Source organism: Bubalus kerabau, chromosome 4 (assembly GCF_029407905.1).
Source record: "Bubalus kerabau isolate K-KA32 ecotype Philippines breed swamp buffalo chromosome 4, PCC_UOA_SB_1v2, whole genome shotgun sequence".
NCBI classification, from domain to species: Eukaryota; Metazoa; Chordata; class Mammalia; order Artiodactyla; family Bovidae; genus Bubalus; species Bubalus kerabau.
This window is the reverse complement of record NC_073627.1, coordinates 89,258,015-89,282,833: the sequence shown is the minus strand read 5'-3', so window position 1 is coordinate 89,282,833 and position 24,819 is coordinate 89,258,015. Positions and strand designations below refer to the sequence as shown.

At 39.1% G+C, this 24,819-nt stretch overlaps 1 protein-coding gene and 1 long non-coding RNA gene across 2 annotated transcripts in view; one reads left to right on the top strand and one right to left on the bottom strand.

The window, feature by feature from the left end:
- Nucleotides 1-22,818, bottom strand: part of MLLT3 (MLLT3 super elongation complex subunit) — a 324,734-nt gene extending 301,916 nt beyond the window's left edge. The window contains exon 1 of the mRNA XM_055577941.1: nucleotides 22,728-22,818. The gene's annotated coding sequence lies outside the window, so the exon portion shown is untranslated. The remainder of the gene's footprint in view (nucleotides 1-22,727) is intronic.
- On the top strand, nucleotides 4,676-14,537 carry LOC129649946 (uncharacterized). Its single transcript, XR_008713445.1, has 3 exons — nucleotides 4,676-4,797; nucleotides 11,258-11,568; nucleotides 14,236-14,537. It is a non-coding gene; the product is annotated as an uncharacterized LOC129649946 (long non-coding RNA).
- Nucleotides 22,819-24,819: the final 2,001 nt, after the last annotated feature.

Below are 24,819 nucleotides of genomic sequence, written 5' to 3'. Positions count from 1 at the left end.
TTTAATAAAATATCATTTATTTACAATATTATATTGGTTTCAGGTGTACAACATAGTGTTCAATGTTTTTATAGATTAAACTGCATTTAAAGTTATTGTAAAATATTAGCTATATTTTCTATACTATGCAATATATTCTTGTATCTTATTTATTTTACATATAGTAGTCTGTGCTCTTTAATCTCCTACCCTATATTGCCCTTTCCCCATTCCTCTCCTTACTGGTAACCGCTAGTTTGTTTTTTATATGTGAGTCTGCTTTTGTTATATTCATTCATTCTATTCTTTTGATTCCACATGTAAATAACATACAATATTTGTCTTTCTCTGGGAAGGACTATCTTCTGAACTGTAGTGGTAGCAATGTGGTGGAAATTTCAAGTTTCAACAAGGAGATAAAAGTCACTGATGAATAAAAAAGTACTTTACTTATTTCTATACAATTATACCCTTAATATATATTATTTCAATCTTTTGGCTTCTGCTTCATCACTTTGACATTTTGGTTTTATTATTAATTCAATGCATTCAATTAACTTTTATTGGCTGTCCATTGAAGGTCAGCCACTGTTCTTGGTCCTTTGAAAAATCAGGCTACAAGTATAGGATACCTTTAACACCATCATTTATTTTAAGTCATTTCATAATTGTTGCCTTAGAGTTGATAAGTTGTTACAAATAATAAAAGATGTTATTAAGCACTTAACAATAAATCTTTGTTATTCACTTATATCTCTATAAGAAAGAGAGATTAGCCATGACATTGGCAATAATCCTTACAAAGGTAAAGGAAGAAAGAAAACATGGTTGAAATTTACTAAGGTCACAAACAGATATCGAGTGTACTTCCAAATCAAAATTTCATTTTTAAGCCTAAATTGGTCCATTTGGGACAATTTGAGTCTCAAAACGAATCTGTAAGTCGATACTTTGAGAAAACTAGCAAGCAGATAAAGAAAAATGTCTCCTCATAGAAAAATACTAGCTAATTAATGTATGTAAAAGGAATGATAGACTTTGAAAGATCATTATTTTGCAGCAACCAATGCAGTAATAGATTTAGTCAAAACTCACCAATATATGTTGAAAATAAAGAGTGAAAGATTTTTGGAGAACATATTATTCACAATGATATCATGCCTCATTGCATCATTCCACAGATTGCATATTAATTACAAAGAAGAAAAGAGTCTTAACAATGGAGAAATCTGGTGGAGATCACTTAACCAAGTGACCATAACCAATGAAGATGATCTGACATGTGCCTCTTGATATGATTAATAAAAAGCATACAGCATCACCTATGTCATATTCCTGTCAAAAATGTTTGCATCTGTGAGGAAGAAATCAGACAAATCCAGGTCATGTGGGATATTTTACAAGATAACTGGCCTGGAGTCTTCAGAAATCAATATCATAGCTGACTTCTCTCCTTAAAAAGTGAGGAAATGTTTCAGACTAAAGGCAACGAAAGAAACATGACAACTAAATACAATACCTGATAGTTAACTAGATTCTAGATCCAAAAGCAAACATATAAACAAAAAAACAGTCTAAGGAAATTCCTGAAACAACTGGGGAAATTTGAATATGTACTATGTATATATGGTAGCAGCGCCTCCCTGTTAGCTCAGATGGTAAAGAATCTGCCTACAATGCAGAATACCTGCGTTCAATCCCTAGGTTGGGAAGATCCCATGGGGAAGAGAATGGCAACCCACTCCAGTACTGTTACCTGGAGAATCCCCATGGACAGAGGAGCCTGGCAGGGTATAGTCCATGAGGCTGCAAAGAGTTGGACACGACTGAACTACTACCACACACACACACATATGGTCAAGGTTAAATTAAGTGGATGTGCTAATGACTTTGTGGTTTACAGAAGACTCTCCTAGTTCTTAGGAACTACATGCTCAAGTGTTTAGAAAAGTATTCTGATGTCTACCTTATAACTTAATCTCAAGTAGATTAATGAAAATAATAAATCCATTGTTATACACAATTATATGTTGAGAGCAAGAGAGAATATAAATGAATTGTAGTGATCATTGCACTACATTTTCTGTAGGTTTTTTTTTTTTCTTAAAGTATAAGTTTTAGGGGAAAAATGATCCTCAAGATTCAAAACTAATTTCACAGTTCAGTATAAGAGTTTTCGATAGCATGTCTTTTTGTTTCCTAAAAAAAAAAAAAAAAAAACCTGAACAAGAACAAAAGTAGGGGAAACAGAAAATATTGTAATCAAAAGGATTTTGTTTGAAAGAAAAGATAGAAGATCAGATTTGGTGGGGGCGGGCACTCGATCCTTTATAATCTTTCTTTTGAGCTCACCACCAAACTTGTTTTTGAATTATAAAACTGTGATGGCTTTTGGTTGATTAACATGTTTAAGGTAAGCATCTTTGGTGATCTTTGCTTTTCTCCAGTAATGCAGGGTTCCAAAAGGGAGCAAGATGCAGGACATGAGTCTGGCATGCCCTGCTGAATTAGTGGCAATATTTTCATGTGAAGGTTCTTTCAAAAGTAGATGCTGTATGTGAAAGGTTTCCTTCATGAGATTACAGCAATTTAAAGGTCATTCAGTTCTACAGATCGCTTAATTGTGCACCATTAAGCATTTCTCTAAAAGAAGTGTGTGTGTGTTTAATAGCATTCAAGGACTGCCAATATCAGCATTGTCTAACTTAGATTTTTTTTTTTTCATGGCTTTTATCACTGACCCGGTGTATAATGCCCTGACTTTCCTTTTTTATTGCTCAAGGGCAGCTGGGTGAGTAGCCTTGGCTCATTTAGAAACCATCTAATACTTTTGTTCTCTGTTAATATTTTCTTTAAAGGTCACCTACCTCTGACACCTGTCAGGTTTGCACTTCTCAGAATCAGGAATAGGACCTTCTCTTGATCCATTACAGGCTATGCTGTGTCTAAAGACTGGACAGCAGTTTTGAACAAATAGCAGATTAATAAATTACTCTTCAGGCTCTCAGGGCCAGGATCCTAGTGAGGATTTTTTGTTGTCATTGTTAACCATGTACCAGAGAAAGGAATGGGTAAGAGTAGACAAAATAGAAGCAAGGCAGAGACCTCTGTGTTTCCGTTCCAAACTTCAGAGACAGTAGAGTACACAAAGACACCACTTTCCTCAAAATGTCAGTCAGGAGCAAAGAAGGTCATCGAGAGAAACAAGTGGAGACAAAAAATCAGACTCCAAATAAAGGACACATAAACAAGATAAATACAAATCACTTTAAGGGGAAAAAAAAAAAAAAAAAGCTAAACCACAGAACAAAATGTATGGGTATTACAAGTAAGATAAATTTACTGTAAAAAAATTTCTCTACTCTGAGGGTAAAGATTTTAGAGATGGATTTTGACTTTGATTCAGAAACCCCAATGTAGTAGCTATGACTGCATATAATATAGTCCATATAATTTCCCAATTAATTAGTTGTTATACTGTGGTTCTTACCCAAACTGTGGTTTCTCTGTAGACAAAAGGCACCAGATCATCCTTCAGAGACGTCATACCTCTTTTCCTTCAGTTAAGACTTTTGATTCTCTTATGCAAATGCATACAGCTGTGTACTGATCCTGCCATACCCCAGACATTTTGATTAAAGATCAACACATTGGCCTACAAGTCAAAAACTTCCGTAGAGCTTGAAGGCTAAGATCATTTGCACTTAGCAGGTAAACGATGTAAAGTTTCCAGGCCACAGTACAAAATATCTCAAATCGCTTTGTTTTCCTTGACTCACCAACTTGGTACAAATGTTTTCACTGTCAGACACCCAAGGTTTTGATTTTTGTTGTTTTATCTTGGGAAGAAATTATGACTCCTCTAATCCTTATTAAAAGTGTGTGATGTGGGCTAGGTTGCTTCAATTATGCCGATTCTTTGCCATCCTACAGACTGTGTAGCCCGCCAGGCTCCTCTGTCCATGGGATTCTCCAGGCAAGAATACTGGAGTGGGTTGCCATGCCCTCCTCCAGGGGATCTTCCCAACCCAAGGATGGAACCCATGGCTCTTAATGTCTTTTGCATTGGCAGGGGGGTTCTTTACCACTAGCACCACCTGGGAAGCCCCCTATTAAAAGTGATAGCTACCATATAAGTGGATGACATTGCTTCTGCTCCTAGATCCACCAATCTGTAAAACTGTTGATGGTCTCCATTAGAAAAGTGTTTCCCTAACAGCTTCTTTTAAACAGATATTTATTGTATATGTCTTATATGCAAAGGCTTCTCTGGTGGCTCAGACAGCTAAGAACCTGCCTGCAATTCAGGAGACCTGGGTTCAGACCCTGGATAGAGAAGATTCCCCTGGAGAAGGGAATGACCACCCACTCCAGTATTCCTGCCTGTAGAATTTCATGGGCAGAGGAGCCTGGCGAGCTCTAGTCCATGAGGTAGCAATGAGTCAGACACAATTGAGCGACTTACACCTTTACTTTCCCTATTATACACAAAGCACATGCAGAATTAAGCTTTGCAGTTTTAGAATAGAATTCAATCGGACAGGGCTTCCCTGGTCATCCAGTGGTTAAGAATACACCTGGCAATGCAGGGATACATGTTTAATCCCTGGCCCCAGAAGATCCCACATGCCCCAGGGAACTAAATCTGAGTACCACAACTACTGACGGCCAAGTGCTCCAGAGTCCATGCTCTGCAACAAGAGAAGCCATAGCGGTGAAAAGCCCGCACACTGCAACTGGAGAAAGCCCATGCAGCAACGAAGACCCAGTGTAACCAAAAACAAATAAATAAATCATTTTAAAACAGAATATAATCAGGTAAGCAAGTTGGTGGAGTAATGTTGGTTAAAGGAGAGAGAGAGGAGAAAAAAGAGAAGGTACAGGAAAGAAATACTTGGAAACAAGCAAATAAATAAGAAAATCTGCTAAAAGGCAAGGTTGAAAATTTTACAAGTATTTAATTTTTTAATTCCTCAAGATGATATATTTCCTGGACTAAATCAACTTATTAAAAAAATAAGAAACAGTATGAATAACATACCATGGGCACAGTTAGAATTTGAAAAAAACTTGGGAATGAAGAAGCAAGGCTTCTCCAGAAGCCCTATACAGGATTCTGTCTCTATGAACAAATGCCATCAAGGCTGAGGTGCACCAAACTTCATTTTTACTATTGGGATAAATTAAAACAATCTTGGCCCTGGTTTTATTATAGCAGCAGTTTTTAACTGCACTCTTTTCCCTGCTACTCTAGTACTTGATAAAATTGGTCATATTCAAAAGCTACTTAGTGTTTCATGGGTTGACACCTTGAAAAAGCAGGTCTGAAGGTAACTGCAAAGGCTTCATTATTTCAGTTTACATGTTTGGAGTCAAGACTTCATTGAACTCATGTAAATATATGTGGAAAATTCTATAAAGCAGAATTAAATAAATCTTAGCAGATTTTTTTTTCTTTTAAAAGTATTGACCTAAATGTTAGTTGGCTAAACTGCTCCCCAATGTCAAAGATAGAGTGGTTTAATTCTTGGGTATAAGCAAGCCCACTTGGCAAAACTGGGGGCATAAGTAATTCTGAGCCAACTACAGATCCATTGATCATCCGTTGGATCATCAAAAAAGCAAAAGAGTTCCAGAAAAACATCTACTTCTGCTTTATTGACTACGCCAAAGCCTTTGACTGTGTGGATCACAACAAACTGTGGAAAGTTCTTCAAGAGATGGGAATACCAGACCACCTGACCTGCCTCTTGAGAAATCTGTATGCAGGTTGAGAAACAATAGTTAGAACTGGACATGGAACAACAGACTGGTTCCAAATAGGAAAAGGAGTACGTCAAGGCTGTATATTGTCACCCTGCTTATTTAACTTATATGCAGAGTACATCATGAGAAAGAAACACTGGACTAGATGAAGCACAAGCTGGAATCAAGATTGCCAGGAGAAATATCAATAACCTCAGATATGCAGATGACACCACCCTTATGGCAGAAAACGAAGAAGAACTAAAGAGCTTCTTGATGAAAGTGAAAGAGGAGAGTGCAAAAGTTGGCTTAAAGCTCAACATTCAGAAAACTAAGATCATGGCATCTGGCCCTATCACTTCATGGCAAATAGATGGGGATACAACGGAAACTGACAGATTTTATTTCGGGGGGCTCCAAAATCACTGCAGATGGTGACTGCAGCCATGAAATTAAAAGACTTTTACTCCTTGGAAGAAAAGCTTTGAGAAACCTAGACAGCATATCAAAAAACAGAGACATTACTTTGCCAACAAAGTTCTGTATAGTCAAAGCTATGGTTTTTCCAGTAGTCATATATGGATGTGAGAGTTGGACCATAAAGAAAGCTGAGTGCCAAAGAATTGATGCTTTTAAACTGTGGTGTTGGAGAAGACTCTTGAGAGTCCCTTGGACTGCAAGCAAATCCAACCAGTCCATTCTAAAGGAGATCAGTCCTGAATATTCATTGGAGGGACTGATACTGAAGCTGAAACACCAATACTTTGGCCACCTGAGCAAAGAACTGACTCATTGGAAAAGACCCTGATGGTGGGAAAGATTGAAGGCAGGAGAAGAAGGGAACGATAGAGGATGAGATGGTCGGATGGCATCACAGACTCAATGGAAATGAGTTTGAGTAAACTCCAAGAGTTGGTGATGGACAAGGAGGCCTGGCATGCTGCAGTCCATGGAGTTGCAAAGAGTTGGACATGACTGAGTGACTAAACTGAACTGAACATTTCTCAAAACGGAAGTTCTTTGACGTCAAGAAGTTGCCTCCAGTTGGCAGACTTTCCAAAAATAACAAACTTGAGACATCTTATTCTATTGTAGTAATAGAAAAAAATTTCAGAATAACTTTTGATTACTAATAGTATAAAATTCGTTTAAACTAGAAATAAAGATGGCCCCCAGATAATTGTTAAACCAAGGGGAAAGCAGTATTTTTTTTAACCTCCAAGTCAATTTTCATGTTGTTTTTTTTTCTTTCAGTGAACGCACAGTTTTCTAAGTATTCATTCTGTGAAACAATCACAGTAAAACTAAAATAAAAATTAGATCTTGTTTGAATCATGATAATTATCATCTACTAGTCACTTAAAATCCATTTTTTAGGAAAGAATATATTTTCTCAAAAAATAAAATTGTGATGGGGAATTATATCAGAAGTGGGGAGGGGAAAAACAAATAGTAATTGGAAATTTTTACATAAAATTTTAATCCCGTGCTTCTCCTGGGGGAAAAAAGTCAGAAGATCTGGTCACCCAAGGCTCACTTATTTGAATGGGAACTCAGTTGACTTTGAATGTAGGCTGCCGCATTAGCCTAGGTTGTCCTCCTCTGGTTACCTAGAGTACTGCTTTCTGCATTTGGCTCATTTATTTAACTGGCCTACTGCTTCAGACCTTTCCTGTGTCAGTGAAGATAATCTTATCCCTGCTGCTGCTAAGTCACTTCAGTCGTGTCCGACTCTGTGCGACCCCAGAGACGGCAGCCCACCAGGCTCCCCCGTCTCTGGGATTCTCCAGGCAAGAACACTGGAGTGCGTTGCCATTTCCTTCTCCAATGCATGAAAGTGAAAAGTGAAGGTGAAGTCACTCAGTCGTGTCCTACTCTTAGCGACCCCATGGACTGCAGCCCACCAGGATCCTCCGCCCATGGGATTTTCCAGGCAAGAGTACTGGAGTGGGGTGCCATTGCCTTCTCTGAGTCTTATCCCTAGCATCCCACTATTGATTTAGAACAGATGTGGTTAACCTATGGTGGGCAAGCTATGTCCAGCAGGACCAATCAGGCTTCAAGCCTTTTAAGCCTAAAAAAAAAATTATATTTTTAAATAGTCAAACAGAAGTGTTAAAGAATATTTCATGACATGTGAACACTGAGATTCAAATCTCAGGGTCCATAAGTAAAGTTTTATTTGAAACACGCCGAAGCTTTTCGTATGTTTTATCTATGTCTGCTTTCATGCTACAAGGGCAGAACGGAGTGGTTGTAACAGGGACTACATGGACCACAAAGCCTTGAATCCTTTCTGTCTGGCCCTTTACCAAAATAGTTTTCTGACCCCTGTCTGAAACTATACTATCCAATAAAAATGAGATGTGGGCCCCATATGTAATTTTGAATGCTCTGCTGTTGTGCTAAGTCGCTTCAGTTGTGTCCGACTCTTTGAGACACAATGGCGGTGGGTAAACTGATGGGCGGGGTCTGCCGATCCTGGGTCTCTCATTTCTGGTGTTAACAGCTCCTGGCCCATGCTGTCCTTTCCTTCCCTGCTCTCAGCTGCTGTGCTGGCTCTCCCTCCGTGCTTACCCTACCCCTTGGATGTCCTCTCTCCTGTGGTAATAGACTTGAACAATTCTAATACAATACAGTAATTATTATAATCAAGCTTTGTTCAGAATAGCAAGAGAGTGAAAGGAAAGAGGGTCAGGGGTTTGGAGGAGGTTCTTCACAATCAGTGGTCCTTCTTATTCACATTACATAGCACCATTTTGCCATTCAACATTATTAAGAAAATGTTTTTGAGAATGAATTGTTGTATGTGAAAATCAGACCATAAAAACTTGATGAGTCAGAATGTTTCTATGTGTGTATGTAAATACACAGAGAAATAAGAAACTCACTGTTGTGAGTCCCCAAAATAAGGGCAGAAAATACAATCCATGGGTGAACACTGAGCTTTTGCCCAGAGGAAAACTATGTCTTTCTTAATTTTTTAATGTAAAAAATACTTATATATGCCTAAACCTCTTATAAGCACTTTACAAATGTTAGCTTTTTGACCTAATACTTCCATAATGTTAGGATAGTATTAGTACTCTCATTCTAGGCCTGAGCAATCTGAGGTCCTAAGAGGTTAAATACTTTGTTCACACAGCTAGTTGTCACCCACTAGCATCTGGTTTGCCCAGAATGTCCATTGACAAGCCTGCATCCTCATGAAACTCTTTGATCCTGGGAAAACCAGGATAAGCGGTCACTCTAAAATTCAAACCTTGGCAATGCGACTCCAGACTCCATGCTACTAATGTGCTGTGTCCCTCGCAATAATGCAGTGATAACCCTAATAAATGTGGAAACACCATGCATAGAAATGGGCAAAACAAAAGCAGACCTGAAATCTTGGCTGTTACATGATGGGTCTACTGGAAAAATTCATCTTCAGCTCACTTAATCTCCCAATAAACACTCCAGAATGTGCTGAAGTTAATTTGCATCAATTGCTTGCAGCTGGAGAGCAGACCTGACCATTGCAGTATGCATGTGTATGTGTTCAGTTGCCCAGTCATGTCTGACTCTTTGAGACCCCATGGACTGCAGCCTGCCAGGCTCCTCTGTTCATGGAATTGTCCAGGCAAGAATACTGGACTGGGTTGCCATTCCCTCCTCCATGGGATCTTCCCCGACCCAGGGATTGAACCCGCATCTCCTGCATTGGCAGTGGCATTCTTTGCCACTGCACCACCTGGGAAGCTCAACTGAAGGGTGAGAGTTTTCCCCATGGATTGGCAGGTTGCAGGGGGTTTAGTGGGGAGGGGAGGTGCAGGGAATGGAAGGCAACACTGAACAGATATTCTTCCCTCAGCCTGGAGAGACACTAGGCAGCTGTGGGGTGAAGAGGCGCAGACAGGAGACAGCATGGTGTTCTCAGCAGCCAGAGGGAAGAACAGCAGTGGGAGGTGAGGAGCCTGCTCCTGAGGAGCCTTGTGTGTTGTGCTAAGAAATTTAAATTTTTCTGTGCTGGTAGGATGCCGCTGAAATGATCTGAGCAGAGGACTAATATGATTAGATTTGCATGTTAAAAAGATTGCAGTAGGAGAATGTTTGTCAAACAGTGTCCTCAGGAATGTGCCATGCAAAAACACAGTTAATGGTAACCTAGTTATTAAATGGACCAGAACAAATTTAAAAAGAACTTTGACAATCTCCTGGAAAGGGAATATAAAAATGATAAAAAGATGTAAACGTATCAAAGAAAATAAGTCAGAAAATATTTTAAGCCACTTGAACTAACAGTGTATTTAAGGATGAAGAAGGGGAAGTTTATTAAAGGAACAAGTTCTTGACCTCAATAGTGATTGAGGAAGGGTTAGGGAGGTTGCAGTTTCTAACCCATCCCCAGTGGAAGCAAATAGTGGTCAATGGTTGGGTATTCTAAATCAACTGGAGAAAACATAAACAAAAATCGTGGTGACTGACTAGAAGTTCTTATTACCTCCCTGAAGCATGCTTTATCCTTTTTTAAGAAATACTTCTTTTCCACATGCACAGATTTCTAATTGAGAAGGTAACATTTTGCTTTGTGATCTATTTTAAAAATTGGAAGGAGAAAATTTGTTTTAATCTTTAACATATATGTTTATTTCAGTTTTTGTACATTATTAACTTTTAAAATGTCAAACCTTTTATCCTTTCCTAATGTTTGCATCACAGTTTATTTTCTAAAACAGATAATCTCTCTATATTTTTATTTGGTTTAACACTTATTCATTAACAAATATTTCCTGAATACATTTTTCCCCCTTAGGCCACAAAGAACCAATAATTGGCAAGATAGAAAAACCTGGCTACTCCTTCATGGAGAATATAGGCTAGTGGCAGAAAAAAAAAAACAAAACCTATAACGTGATGTGTAAAGAACATGATAGAAACTCACTTTGCTTACCCAATATCGATCTAGCACATGTTTCCTGTTAAGAGAACCCCAGTTTGGTTGGATTGTAACAGATTGTATTTTCCCCAAATGGCCACACCAACCACTATTTTGATCCTACATTCTCTTCCAGAACCTGCCACCCCTACATTTAGAGGTAAAATCTATTTCCCCTCCCGTTTAACCTGGGCAGTCTTTTGTATTTGCCACAATTAATAGAGTATAGCACAAGTGAGGCTGTGTGACTTCCAAGCCTAAGTCATAAAAGGCAATATGGTTTCCATCTCAGTCTCTCTTGGAACCCTTACCCTTGAGGCTCAGCCATTATGCTGTGGGAAGCCAAGCACCCACATGAAAAGGTCATGTGTAGGTATGCTAACCACAGTTCCAACTGTGTGAGTCTGCTTGGCCGGAAGCCAGCAACAACTGTTGTAAGTGTTGATGCCAAGTAGAAGAGAGACAGGACATTTCTGTTGAGTTTTGCTCAAATGGCATATTTGTGAGAAAAGCATGTGTTTTCTTTTTAAGCCAGTAAGTTTTGAGTTGGTTTGCATAGCAATAGACACCCAGAACACCAACTTTTAAAACTACATTTCCCAGCCTTCCTTGCAGATTGGAGTGACCAGGTGACATGATTCTGACTAATGAGATGTAAGTAAGTAGTCTTCTGGGAAAGACTCAACCAGTTCAGGACTTCAGGACCTGGATCCTTTGTTCTTTATTCTGCTTACAACTCAGAGTGAACTCCTGCAACCATTTTATAAGAATGAGAATGAAGACCACATCCTAAGGATTCCAGAACAGAAACAGAAAAGGTGCTTACTTTCTTCTGCCTACAACTCAGAGTGAACTTCTGCAACCATTTTATAAGAATGAGACTGAAGACCACATCCTAAGGATTCCAGAACAGAAACATAGAAAAGGTGCTTAACATCCTTAGTCTTCAGAACGATGCAATTTAAAAGTGCAATGAGATACCATTTCATACTTCTAAAGTGGCAGACGTTAAAAAAAAACAACAACATCAGATTTTGGTGTGGATGTGGAGTAACTAGAACCTGAATACATTTCTAGTTAGAGTGTAAAATGGTACTAACACTTTGGAAAACTGTTTAGCAGTTTCCAACAAAGATAAAAATATACCTCTTCTATGATCCAGCTATACAACTTCTAGGTTTTCAATTAAATTTGAAACATATATTTACAAAAAGACTTATCAGGGAATGTTTATAATGGTTCTATAACTCAAACAACAAGAGAGTTGATTAAAAATGGATAAACAAGTTGTATATACACTATATTGGAAAACTGGTAAGAAAATCAGATAAACTACTCATATATGCAGCAACATGGATTAATCTCAAAAACATAGTTTGAGCAAAAGTAGCCAAACATTTAAGAGTGTTTACTACATGATTCTATTTCTTTGACATTCAAGAACCTGTGAAACTAATGGATTGTGACAGAAATCAGAACAGCAACTGCCTCATGGAGGGATTGATTAAAAAGTCACAAAGGAACTATCTGGAATAATGGAAAAATTCTACATCAAAATTGAGATGTTAGTTCCCCAGGTATACACAATTGTCAAAACTCATAAACTGTGTACTGCTCTAAGATGTATGCACTTGACTATATGTAATTTATTTTAAAACTAGATAACTAAAAATAAATATGAACTTACTTTTCAATTGGTTATTTAATCCTGAGATGCACTTAGAGGAACTAGGGCTTAAATATTACTGATTTGCTGTGATAGCTAACTTACAGTAGAAATATTTAATGTTAGGAATGAAAATATTTTTGTGACCAGGTCTTGCTGACCGGTAAAATATTATCTCTAATTCACTTACCCAAAACAGTATATTCCAAATCAAATCATGTTCAACATGAATTTTCTTTCTCCCTTTTCCCAAGCTAAGATAATCATAACAAAACTATTTAAGCAAATCCTCATACCAGCAAACTATCAATAACAGGGCTTCTTGACAAAAAGGGATGTCTAAACTTGGATCTGAAACACAGCAGGATTAGCCAGGAGAAAAGGGAGAAGGGAGAATAGGGGTGAAGTGAAGTCCCAGAGGCAAAGAAAAAAAAAAATATATATATATATATAGAGAGAGAGAGACAGACAGACAGAAAGAGACAGACAGACAAAAAGAGAAAAAAAACTGAAAGATGATCAGTGAGTTTATTGCAATACACTCAATCACTGAAAAGGTTAGTACAATTACCTAACTAAAAGAAATAATGTTTGACAGGGAAAGGTCACAGAGAACTTTGAAGGGCATCTTGATCTGGATGGTGGGTGTGTGCATATGTAAAATTCATTAAGGTTTACATGTATATTAATATGCTTTACATATGTTACTACATCTATGTTATACCTCAGTTTAAAAGAGAGGAAAAAAAAGAAATAAAAGATATGAGATAAAGATAGAGGTAGAACAGAGGGACTGAACTTTAAATACAGAGTTAAGAGGTATGGAAAAAAAGTGGCTTGAATGAACATATATTTAGGTGGTAAATTTGATTATGCCTGATGACTGGATGAGTTAGACCAAGAATGTAAGTAAGAGGTACCCTCATTACTGACTCGGACAGCTGGTTGGATGATGGCGAAGATGACTGAGATAGCAAAGACAAGGATTTGGGTAATACGACAAGGTCGATTTTGAACATGGTAGAGCTCTGGCTAACTTCTAAATTGAAGAACACTCTATTTTCCTGTGACTGGTAACACAGCTGCTCAGTTAAATTTTTATTGAATAAATAATGCTCAGTAAATGGTTGAATAAATAGTTCTGAATTTCAGAAGAGAAATCTGGGCTAAAAAAATATATTTAGTAAACATGAGTGTATATAGAAAGGGTTTGCTGCTGCTGCTGCTAAGTCGCTTCAGTCGTGTCCGACTCTGTGCGACCCCATAGACGGCAGCCCACCAGGCTCCGCAGTCCCAGGGATTCTCCAGGCAAGAACACTGGAGTGGGTTGCCATTTCCTTCTCCAATGCATGAAAGTGAAAAGTGAAAGTGAAGTCGCTCAGTCGTGTCCGACTCTTAGCAACCCCATGAACTGCAGCCTACCAGGCTCCTCCACCCATGGGATTTTCCAGGCAAGGGTACTGGAGTGGGGTGCCATTGCCTTCTCCGATAGAAAGGGTTTATAGAGTGCTATTTTTCTATAAAACAGAGGTTTAGCTAGGTACCGGGCTCCTCAATAGAGATTTTATTTCCCAGCCTCCTATTGTAGCTAATCGTGGCCACATGCCTGGGTTCTGACCTGTGGGATTTAGCAGAAACAGTGTTCACAATTTCTAGGTCATGGCCTTTATAGGAAAGAAGCATAGTTCCCATCTTCTGTGGACTTGAATACAGATATGGTAATGAAGTAACTTCGGCCCTATGCATGAAGGCCATACCAAACAGATGTAACTTAAATGGATCATGAGTTCTCTAAATCATTGGGCTACCCTATTATTCATGGACCATATACATAAAGTATTACATGAGAATTATCTGTTTAAGCATTTTTTGTCTTTTGTTACAGCATTCTATTCTCTATTTGAACTAATCTAACTGTTATTTAAAGCCAGGGAAGAAGGTGAAAAATGAGAAGTACCAGGAGTGTATGGAATTGTAAAGGCTGAGGAAAAAGACGAGAAAGGAATGGTCCACTGTGTCAAAGACTTTGATCCATCGAGAAAGGAAAAGATTCAAGAGAATCCCCTCGGGATGTTGAATTTCACGGTTTTGTTCAGTGATATTAAATCACACTCAGCACCACATGAACTAATTTTATCTCATTAATTACGACTAAGTACAGTCAATGTCTTCTCATTTTTGTTTCTCTTCTACTTGGTCTAGTAAACACTGCTTTGTCTTTGTTAAAAATCTCACCAATGATTCTTATCCACGAAGGATTTTAGCAATCTAATATTGTGTTTAGGTAGACACCGTGGACGGAGAAGGCAGTGGCACCCCACTCCAGTACTCTTGCCTGGAAAGTCCCATGAACGGAGGAGCCTGGTAGGCTGCAGTCCATGGGGTCACTAAGAGTCGGACATGACTGAGCGACTTCACTTTCACTTTTCTCTTTCATTCATTGGAGAAGGAAATGGCAACCCACTCCAGTGTCCTTGCCTGGAGAATCTCAGGGATGGGGGAGCCTGGTGGGTTGCTGTCTATGGGGTCGCACAGAGTAAGACACGACTGACGCTACTTAGCAGCAGCAGCAGCAGACACCCTGGAAGGTACCAGTATTGGATCCATTTTGATTCCAAATTAATTAAGCCTGGACTAGAACCAACTGGAGAAGGCAATGGCACCCCACTCCAGTACCCTTGCCTGGAAAATCCCATGGACGGAGGAGCCTGGTAGGCTGCAGTCCATGGGGTCGCTGGGAGTCGGACATGACTGAGCGACTTCACTTTCACTTTTCACTTTCATGCATTGGAGAAGGAAATGGCAACCCACTCCAGTGTTCTTGCCTGGAGAATCCCAGGGACGGGGGAGCCTGGTGGGCTGCCGTCTGTTGGGTCGCAGAGAGTCAGACACGTCTGAAGCGACTTAGCAGCAGCAGCAGCAGAACCAACTAGCATGACTCCAAACGACTGGTTGTTGTTTTGTTCAGTCACTAAGTTGTGTGCCTGACAAGCCGCTTCGGTCGTGTCCAACTCTGTGCGACCCCATGGACTGTAGCCCACCAGGCTTCTCTGTCGGTGGGATTCTCCAGGCAAGAAGATTGGAGAGGGTTGCCATGCCCTCCTCCAGGGGATCTTTCCGACTCAGGGATCGAACCCGTGTCTCATACAGCTCCTGCATTGCAGGTGGATTCTTTATGCTGAGCCACTGGGGAAGCCCCCACTAAGTTGTGTACCTCATAACAAAAATTATATGGTATGTTAATCTAGCAGAAAGAAATGATAGGCATTTCAGGCCAGAGTCGCTGTTAGTTAATAGTCTTCCTGTGCAAGGGACAGGAACTGAGGGAAGTGAGGGAAGGACTCATTGGAAGAGTCCCAAGGAACCCGGGCTATTCTAGGAAACTCCAGGACTAGACCCAGGGACTTAATGCTATCCCCACTTCCTCCGTGCCCTTTTCCTCTGGTTGTCAGTGTTACGTTTTCACACATATTTATGCTTTGAGGGCAGGAGCTACAATTTGTGCTTCTAACAATTACACTAGTTTAGATTCCTAGAAAGAAAATTTGGGAAAAGGACCATGGACCCTTTATAAAATTATTGATATGTTGCCAATTATTTTCCTCCAAAAATACCTTATAATCAAGTTAGGCTCTCAATAAAAGGGTATGACTATGCTTATTTTTGAAACAACCTCATCAGCCATAACTTTTATAAATTTTAGAGTTTTTGTTTTTAAATAAAATAAAATTATTGGTCATTGATATTTTACTTTGTGACTTCCAACAGCGAATCATTTCGCGTATATACTGGTCATTTATGTTTCTGTGTCTGAGATTTGTCTACACATTTGTTGTTGTACCTTTTTCCATTGAAGTTTCAATGTTTTCCTGATTTAAAACTGCTAATCATTTCTTGTCAGATATTTTTACTTTGTAATTTACTTCTCAGTTTTTGATGGTTTCTTTTAAATTTTTCACGTAGTCAAACCTTTGTTTTTGATTCCTTGGTGATTTAGCCCATTGATTTTATGCTTAGACAATTCCTCGTTCAGCTCAAGGACAAGCAAATATTTTAAATAGTTCCCTAAACATTCTTTTAGCATTCAAACCAGACTTTGGCACACATAGATTATATTTCAGGTACATGTTTTAATATTTCTCTATTTGTTTACTTTATATTTAACACTTTTTATGTTTAACATCTGGAATTTATTTTATTTTGTAAACTGACAATTTAACTTCCATAGCTAGCTAATTTATAGAATAGTTTCTCTTTTGCCCCTTATAAAGTGATAACTTTATTATTTACATCATTTTTATAAGTAATAGTATTTATTGATGGCTATTTATTCTGTTCAAAAAATATGGATCATAGAAAAAGCAAAGAGTTCCAGAAAAATTATCTACTTCTGCTTTATTGACTATGCCAAAGCCTTTAACTGTGTGGTTCATGGAAAACTGTGGAAAATTCTTCAAGAGATAGGAATACCAGACCACCTGACCTGCCTCCTGAGAAATCCATCTGTATGCAGGTCAGGAAGCAACAGTTAGAACTGGACAAGGAACAACAGACTGGTTCCAAATAGAAAAAGGAGTTTGTCAAGGCTGTATATTGTCACCCTGCTTATCTAAATTATGCAAAGTACATCATGTGAAATGCCAAGCTGGGTGAAGCATAAGCTGGAATCAAGATTTCAGGGAAAACTATCAATAACCTCAGATGTGCAGATGACACCACCCTTATGGCAGAAAGTGAAGAACTAAAGGACTACCTGATGAAAGGGAAAAAGGAGAGTGAAAAAGTTGGCTTAAAACTCAACATTCAGAAAACTAAGATCATGGCATCTGGTCCCGTGGCAAATAGATGGGGATATAATGGAAACAGTGACAGACTTTACTTTTTTGGGCTCCAAAATCACTGTAGATGGTGACTGCACCCATGAAATTGAGACGCTTGTCCCTTGGAAGAAAAAATATGACCAAGCTAGATAGCATATTAAAAAGCAGAGACATTACATTGCCAACAAATGTCCATCTACTCAAAGCAATGGTTTTTCCAGTAGTCATGTATGGATGTGAGAGTTGGACTATAAAGAAAGTTGGCCTTGGAGTACAGAATGAAGCAGGGCAAAGGCTAATAGAGTTTTTGCAAGAGAACTCGCTGGTCATAGCAAACACCCTCTTCCAACAACACAAGAGAAGACTCTACACATGGACATCACCAGATGGTCAACACCAAAATCAGACTGATTATATTCTTTACAGCCAAAGATAGAGAAGCTCTATACAGTCAGCAAAATCAAGACTGGAAGCTGACTGTGGCTCAGATCATGAACTCCTTATTGCCAAATTCAGACTTAAATTGGAGAAAGTAGGGGAAACCACTAGACCATTCAGGTATGACCTAAATCAAATTCCTTATGATTATACGGTAGAAGTGAGAAATAGATTTAAAGGACTGGATCTGATAAACAGAGTGCCTGATGATCTATGGACCAAGGTTTGTGACATTGTACAGGAGGCAGGGATCAAGACTATCCCCAGTAAAAGAAATGCAAAAAAGCAAAATGGCTGTCTGAGGAGGCCTTACAAATCGCTGTGAAAAGAAGAGAAGCCAAAAGCAAAGGAGAAAAGGAAAGATATACCCATTTGAATGCAGAGTTCCAAAGAATAGCAAGGAGAGATAAGAAAGCCTTCTTCAGTGATCGGTGCAAAGAAATAGAGGAAAACAACAGAATGGGAAGGACTAGAGATCTCTTCAAGAAAATGAGAGATACCAAGGGAACATTTCATGCAAAGATGGGCTCAATAAAGGACAGAAATGGTAGGGACCTAACAGAAGCAGAAGATATTAAGAAGAGGTGGCAAGAATACACAGAAGAACTGTACAAAAAAGATCTTCATGACCCAAATAATCACGATGGTGTGATCACTCACCTAGAGCCAGACATACTAGAATGTGAAGTCAAGTGAGCCTTAGGAAGCATGACTACAAACAAAGCTAGTGGAGGTGATGGCATTCCAGTTGAGCTATTTCAAACCCTAAAAGATGATGCTTTGAAAGTGCTGCACTCAGTATGCCAGCAAATTTGGAAAACTCAGCAGTGGCCACAGGACTGGAAAAGGTCAGTTTTCATTCCAATCCCAAAGAAAGGCAATGCCAAAGAATGCTCAAACTACCGCACAATTGCACTCATCTCACACTTTCATGCATTGGAGAAGGAAATGGCAACCCACTCCAGTGTCTTGCCTGGAGAATCCCAGGGACGGGGGAGCCTGGTGGGTTGCCGTCTATGGGGTCGCACAGAGTCGGACGTGACTGAAGCGACTTAGCAGCAGCAGCAACAGCACACGCTAGTAAAATAATGCTCAAAATTCTCCAAGCCAGGCTTCAACAACATGTGAACTGTGAACTTTCGGATGTTCAAGCTGGATTTAGAAAAGGCAGAGGAGCCAGAGATCAAATTGCCAACATCTGCTGGATCATTGAAGAAGCAAGAGAGTTCCAGAAAAACATCTACTTCTGCTTTATTGACTATGCCAAAGACTTTTGACTGTGTGGATCACAATAAACTGTTGGAAATTCTGAAAGAGATGGGAATACCAGACTATCTGACCTGCCTCCTCAGAAATCTGTATGCAGGTCAGGAACCAACAGAACCGGACATGGAACAATAGACTGGTTGCAAATAGGAAAAGGAGTAAGTCAAGGCTATATATTGTCACCCTGCTTATTTAACTTATATGCAGAGTACATCATGAGAAATGCTGGGCTGGAAGAAACACAAGCTGGAATCAAGATTGCCAGGAGAAATCTCGATAACCTCAGATATGCAGATGACACCACCCTTATGGCAGAAATTGAAGAAAAACTAATGAGCCTCTTGATGAAAGTAAAAGAGAGGGTGAAAAAGTTGGCTTAAAGCTCAACATTCAGAGAACAAAGATCATGGCATCCAGCCCCATCACTTCATGGCAAATAGATGGGGTACAGTGGAAATAGTGGCAGACTTGATTTCTGGGGGCTCCAAAATCACTGCAGATGGTGATTGCAGCCATGAAATTAAAAGATGCTTACTCCTGGAAGGAAAGTTGTAACCAACCTAGACAGCATATTAAAAAGCAGAGACATTACTTTGTCAACAAAGGTCTGTCTAATCAAGGCTATGGTTTTTCCAGTAGTCATGTACGGATGTGAGAGCTGGACTGTGAAGAAAGCTGAGCACCAAAGAATTGATGCTTTTGAACTGTGGTGTTGGAGAGGACTCTTGAGAGTCCCTTGGACTGCAAGGAGATCCAACCAGTCCATCCTAAAGGTGATCCGTCCTGAGTGTTCATTGGAAGGACTGTTGTTGAAGCTGAAACTCCAATACTTTGGCCATCTGATGCAAAGAGCTGACTCATTGGAAAAGACCCTGATGCTGAGAAAGATCGAAGGCAGGAGAAGGGAAAGACAGAGGATAAGATGCTTGGATGGCATCAACGACTCAATGGACATGAGTCTGAGTAAACTTCAGGAGTTGGTGATGGACATGGAGGCCTGGTGTGCTGCAGTCCATGGGGTCACAAAGAGTTGAACACGACTGAGTGACTGAACTGAAGTGAACTGATGCTGAAGCTGAAATTCCATTACTTTGGCCTCCTGATTCGAAGAACTGACTCATTTGAAAAGACCCTGACACTGGGAAAGATTGACGGCAGGAGGAGAAGGGGACGACAGAGAATGAGATGGTTGGATGGCATCACCAACTGGATGGACATGAGTTTGTGCAAGCTTTGGGAGTTGGTGATAGACAGGGAAGCCTGCTGTGCTGCAGTCCATGGGGCTGCAGAGTCAGGCACGAATGAGCGATTAAACTGAACTGATTTCTTCTGTTCAAAAAATATGCTTATAGACATTTATGCTAGTAGTACACTGTTTTATTTACTGTTTTGGCATTGTTTGATTTTGCTTTTTGAGGGTTTTTTGACTGTGCCATGTGGCATGTGGAACTTAGTTCCCCAACCAGGGATCAAACCCATGCCCCTCTGCAATGGAAGCACAGAGTCTTAACCACTGAATTGCCAGAGAAGTCCCTAAGTACTGTTTTAATACATTTTAATATATCATGGGGAAAGTCCTTGTAATAAGCCTTTTTTTTTTTTTTTTTTTTAGTTACAAGTAACAAAAATTCATTAAATTTGCTTTAAGGAAGAGAGAGAATATCTACAAACCAATCAACTGTGCCCAGAGAGAAAGATGACTTTGAACAGGAGAGACAATTACAGAGGCACCCCTATTGAATTCTTTAAATCATGTAGGGCACCCAGTAGGTGTTCATTGTTCGCTTTGTCAGTTGTCTTTTTTCAAAATTTCTTGGCTCATCTCTATTTTTTCTAGCTAATCAACTTTAAAATCACCATTTCAAGCTCCAAAAGATATCCTATTTGGATTTTGATTAGAGTTACATTAAACCTATAAATTAATTTGAGAAGAACTGACACCTTTATAATAGTCTTTGTTACCCAGGAACATGGTAGGACTTTCCATTTATTCAAGTCTTCTTTTATGTTCTTCAGTAAAATTTTGTAGTTTTATTTATATCGTTCCTGTCCATTTCTTATTATGGTTTTTCTGAGCTGTTTTATATCATTCATTTTTAAACCAATTACAATCTGACTTCTACCTATTAATCTTAATTCTTTTGTTACTAAAAAAAACAGAGGGAAGCACCTGAAATTATTGGAAGGACATTGAGGAAGCTCATAGAATTACGAGAATTAAGTTTCAGGAGAAGGAGACAGGACTGGCATCAGGGATGACTGGATCCATTGAATGAAACACAGATGAGTCTTTCAGTCTTTCATGTTGCCCATCTCTCATCTCTACATATCTCTGTATTTTTACTTCATTCTAATATTTTTATTATCTAGGAGAAAAAAGAGTGCTTTCCTCACTGGTACCAGATAGTAAAGTCTAAAGTGTTAGTGGCATAGTTATTTCCAACTCTTTGTGACCCCATGGATGAAAGCCCACCAAGGCTCCTCTGTCCCTGGAACTCTCCAGGCAAGAATGCTGGAGTGGGTTGCCATTCCCTTCTCCAGGGGATTTTCCTGACCCAGGGATGGAACCCAGGTCTCCTGCAATGCAGGCAGATTCAGTGCCAGATAGTGAGACCCCAGGCAAAAGTTCAGATTGGCCCAGTAGGTCATATGTTTACCATTAAACTTGTGATGAGCTACTGTGATGGGCACAGTCCAAGTCATGTGCCTGTCCCTGGGTATAGGGAAGCAGATTTGTGGCCAGATGAAGGGGAGAATATCCTACTTGGCACATAATAGACCCTATATCCAATGACACCATTCTGGTCAAATCTTTACTTTCCTCTCTGGAGATTTTGATGTTAACAATCTCTTGAGATTCTTGCCTTCCTTTGTTTCAAGAGCACATTTTTCTTTTTCTTTCTTTTATTTTTTCTCTCTCTCTTTTTCTTTTGCCATACCAAGAAGCACGTGTAATCTCAGTTCCCCAACCAGGGATTGAATCCACACCCCCTACATCGGAAGCGCAGGGTCTTAACCACTGGAATGCCAGGGAAATCCCAAGGACACATTTTTCTTATGGTTTTCTTTTCACTCTTGCTATTCCTTTTCATTTTCTGTTTTAGACTTTTCTTCTTCCAACTACCCTTCTAACTGATTTTATCCAGATACTCATCCTTGGTTTATTTATATTCTCTTACTAGAGCACATGTTTCTGGATTATCTCATGTAATCCTGTGTTTTTGATTATCACATGATGATTCCCAAATCCATTCCTCCAGGCCAGATCTCACTTTACATTTCCAGACTCAGCTGCAGAGATAAGGAACTCAATGCTGTAACTCTAAGGAAGAATGGTAGATTAAACTGTTGGCTGCAGGAGACTGTGAACATGAAGTGTGAATACTCTAGAAAATATCAACTGTCCCATGAGAGTTTATTCCATTCTTGACCTATTTATTGTATTTCCAAAGTAAAACATTTTCCTGCTATTTATACTTCACCTATAAGAATAAAATAGAGGCCAGAACATGACATAATAATTAGAAAAGTGCTAGAATCAATATCTGTAGACTTGTGTTCTGAAATATTTTTAGTCTTGAATCTTTGTGCCAATAGTTTTTAATACTTTTAGTAATTATTCAAATAGGAAAATAGACAGAAAGCAAAGTACTAAAATAAATCACTCAGATTCTCCACTTTTCTCCCCCAAAGAATGTGAAAGCAGCAACTATGGATTCCAGATTCCCCAAACTACCCCATAGCTTGGGTTATCAAAATAATCAAAAGAAAAACAGTGTTTACCCTATTATTCTCAGGATCCAATGGTTCACTGCAGATCTTCCTGGATTTCCATGGGGCTCCCTCCTGACACACCCATCCCAAGTTGAAAATGTCCTAAACACACCTCACTTACCTACCGAGTCCAGCCCATCTTTGTTACCGACGAGGGTTCTTGGCCTCCTTAATCAATATAAATTGATCAGAGGCTGGAGGAGTAATTCAGGCAAGGCTTTACTGGGGCCCCTGCTGCAGCAGGAAGGGAGCAAGAACAAACAACAGGTTCCCTTGCTTGCTTGCTCCCTGAGAGGGGGGCAAGCTGCTCTCTAATATGGGGTGATGGTAGTGGTGTGTCCAGGGGTTGGGCCAGTAATGATTGCATTATATAGTCGTTACATTTAAATAAGTGATGACTACATTACTTATTTAAATTTAAGTGTTAGTATCTTAGTCCTGTCCAACTCTTTTCAATCCCATGGACTCTAGCCCTCCAGGCTCCTCTGTCCATGCAATTCTCCAGGCAAGAATACTAGAGTCGGTTGCCTTTCCCTTCTCCAGGGGATCTTCCTGACCCAGGGGATCTTCCTGAACCTGGTCTCTGGCATTTCAGGCAGGTCTATTACTGTCTGAGCCACCAGGGAAACCCTTACACAGTGGGCAATCAGAGTACATCAGGTTTTTAAAATTATGGAGGTGTTCCAGTTATCTATGGCTACATAACATACCACTCCAAAATTTAGTGGTTTAAAATAATGACTGTTTATTACATTCTGTGGGTTTGCTAGCGGATTTTTGTTTTCTAGTTATGACTGGGCTCACCCATGCATCAGCATTTTGAGAATCAGCAGGGAGCTCGGCGCATCTGGGAAAGCTGAGATGACCTCTCCTTCTATGGGATTCCCAGATGGCTCAGTGGTAAAGAATATGTCTGCCAATGCAGGAGGCAAAAGAAACATGGGTTCAATCCCTGAATCGGGAATGTTCCTTGGAGGAGGGTATGTCCACCCACTGCAGTATTTTTGCCTGGAAAATTCTGAGCACAGAAGAGTCTAGTGGGCTACAGTCATGGAGCCACAGACTCAGACATGACTGAGTGCGTGCACACACACACACACACACACACACACACACACTTTTCATGATGTCTTTGCTCCTTAAGAAGACTCACCAAGTTTCCTCACATGCTAGAGGCAGTATTCCAAGAGGCAAGCCCCGGTGTGAAGAAGTTAACAAAACTGTGTCTCAAAATCAACTCCAAATCAACCACCTAACCAAATTCATGGATACCAGAAGGCAGATTCAGTGGGGCCATTAATGTAACACTCTGCCAGGGGAATATATTTAATAATCTGGATGAAATGAATAACTTCATAGGAAAATATAATTCACTAAATCTAAGCCTAGAAAAGATTTTTAAAATCTATGCAAATTACCATGAATAGAAAAAATACTTGCAAAAATTATCAACTGTTCCCAGTCCCTTGCAAATAACAAGGCTGAGATGTTTTCACGAGGGAATTCTGCCAAATTCTTGAAGAAAAAACATCTCTATTGTTATACAAAACCTTGTAGAACATAGGAAACAAATGTCACAAAATTTTTTTAAGAGAGGATTATATCAATACCATAAGAAGACAAGGATAGAAAAAAATGACATACTGACTATATTTAATCTCTCATTCTCTCTCTCTCTCTCTCTCTCTCTCTCTATATATATATATATATATATATATATATATATATAAAACCCTAGAAACTCATTAGAATACTACATTATTATGAAGAGTTAATTCCAATAATGCAAGATGTTCAATATTGGAAAATTGTTAATATACTGATTATATTAATAGATCATAACATAAAAATCATAGCATCTCCATACAGTGGTATTTTATAAAGTGTAACATAAATACTTGTTTAAAAAAAAAAAACTCTCATTAAGATAGTAATGGATGGATAATTCCTTAATTTCATGAAATGTACCATGATTCCCAAAACCTGAAATCATGTTAATGAGAAACAGCTGAAGACATCCCATTAAAATCAGGAGCTAGATGAGAAGATGTCCTGTCACTGCTATTCAACATTCCCGTAGATGGAAGCCATCACAGCTAGAAAGGTGACAGAACTGAGAAATATAAAAAATGGAAAGGGAGGAGGAAAATTATAATTCCTCAGTGTTGCTGTTGTATTCTTAAAATCCTCGAGGCATTTGAAAAGCTACTATA